Below are 2,006 nucleotides of genomic sequence, written 5' to 3'. Positions count from 1 at the left end.
GGACATTAGTTGCAGCTGAGAAAGCGCTTCACCATGACCGGGTTCACCCCCGGCGGAAGTAAATCCCAACCCTGCCCCTATGGAAAGGGCGTGGTTTTGATAGGGCGTGAATGCTCAGCGGACCACGGGATGACCGGCCACCACAGATGGTTCGAATGGTATTCCCAAAGGATGATGTCATCCGAGGGCACTAGGAGTAAGGGAAAAACGCATGGGTGTTAAATTAAAACGCACACACACGCACACACACACACACGTGCACACACACACATGCACACATGCACACGAGTAGAAAAGTCCCAACCTGCGCTGAGAACTGAATTCTAACTCTACTTTTCCCATCGACTTTGTGACCTAAGCAAACCAGGTAAACACACCAAGCCCTGGGAGCGTCAGAGAACAGATAGCACCTTGGGACCAGAAAATGTTTATGGCCCCATCCATCTCTACCCTCCCACAGTATTAGAAGCTACGGTATATTTACAGGTTACTGGCTGGAGAGATAAAAAATAATGATTAAGACCTTTGCGACACCACATGATAGCGACTAGCCACACGTAGCCATGAGCCCAGGAGGCGTGGCCAGTCCAACCTGGGGTGCGCTCGAACTGTGAAATATATGTCAGATTCCAAGGATGCAGAGTAACCCCAAAATAATATATAAGCTATGTTATTCATATTTTTATACAGATCACAATTGCTCAGACGTTGGGATGACAATATTTAGATTGCATTAGAGCTATTACTAAAATGGATTTCGCCTGTAAGCTTTACTTATCATAAAGAAATTTCCAGAAAAGTTGAAATTCCACAAATGGCTAGCCTTATATTCCTACTGCATGGCACTGATATAGAAGGGTTTTCTTTCTACCTATTTATATTCCCTTGTTGGATTTTTTGTGGGGGGAAGCAATGCTATTGAAGGAACCTAAAATAATATATATTTTAGTCAAAAGTTCTTAAATATGTATTTTGTATTTCAAGTGATTTATTTTTCCAGTACATTGAAACTTCTCAACAGGTCAATGATAGCGGCTACTAATTTTAACGTAATAAATTGCACAAATTATCTCACTCACATACCATAGTATAACTAATCATTACGTCACATAAAGGGAAAATCATGTTACCATATGTCTGTTATAAAGATTTGTTACAAAGTTTGTTGTCATAGAGATTTAATGAAATACTAGACGTAAATCACTTAGCTCCTCTGACAGAGTAAGTTCTGCCAATTTGATTATTCTTTTAAAATTATTACTCAGTTGTTTGAAGGAGCAAATATCTCTGGAAATATTTTCCATGACATTAATACATTCCCGTGGACAATTTCACATTACAGGTTTGGTGACTTACACGGCTAAAATGAACGAGTCAGTCGAATGCCAATTTTACAAAAATCTCCATCACTCTCCTGATTATTACACCCAGTGGCACCGGCCCTGCAGACAAGCCAAGCCAGCTGTCTTTCCAAATGCATCAGCGGTGTGACCCAAAGTGGTCAGTGTCTCAGCCCAGACCGTCATCGTCATGGACACGGAGGTCACGGAACTGACCCACAAGGACGGGTGAATGAGCTCCGAGCTCAGCTCCTGAGGTTCCGTTCCCTTCAGCTGTAATCAGAGTCGGGGGAGGGGGATTGTTTTAGACCCCGCCTCTCGCCAGCTGAACTGCAGCTTCTAGAACTGGACCTGGGTATTGGTATTTAAAAAAAAAAAAAATGTGTTATTCAGGTTAAGCCAGTGCCGGCATCACTGAGTAACAGATTTTCGTTTTTGACCTAGATAGATATATTTGGGACAGCTTAGGCGTGAACTTGAGAAAAAGAAAGAACAGAAAAAGACATAAATTATGTCGTCTGGGGCTTCCATTTTCTCTTTAGCTCTTAGTCACCCTAATCCTACAGCTCAGACTATTTTTTCCCTAAAATATTGATATTCATGGTATTTGATTGACCTCTCTTATTATTATTATTATTATTATTATTATTATTATTATTAATTATT

The 2,006-nt window shown here is 40.9% G+C and overlaps 1 long non-coding RNA gene across 1 annotated transcript in view; it reads left to right on the top strand.

Moving 5' to 3' along the window:
* The window catches only part of LOC111730461, an 8,631-nt gene extending 8,353 nt beyond the window's left edge, over window positions 1–278 (top strand). The window contains exon 3 of the long non-coding RNA XR_002776701.1: window positions 10–278. This is a non-coding gene — a long non-coding RNA (uncharacterized LOC111730461). The remainder of the gene's footprint in view (window positions 1–9) is intronic.
* Window positions 279–2,006: the final 1,728 nt, after the last annotated feature.

The sequence above is a fragment of the Pteropus vampyrus genome, unplaced genomic scaffold (assembly GCF_000151845.1).
Source record: "Pteropus vampyrus isolate Shadow unplaced genomic scaffold, Pvam_2.0 Scaffold315, whole genome shotgun sequence".
NCBI classification, from domain to species: domain Eukaryota; kingdom Metazoa; phylum Chordata; class Mammalia; order Chiroptera; family Pteropodidae; genus Pteropus; species Pteropus vampyrus.
The sequence above is the reverse complement of the archived record's forward strand: the minus strand, read 5'-3'. Positions and strand labels throughout refer to the sequence as shown.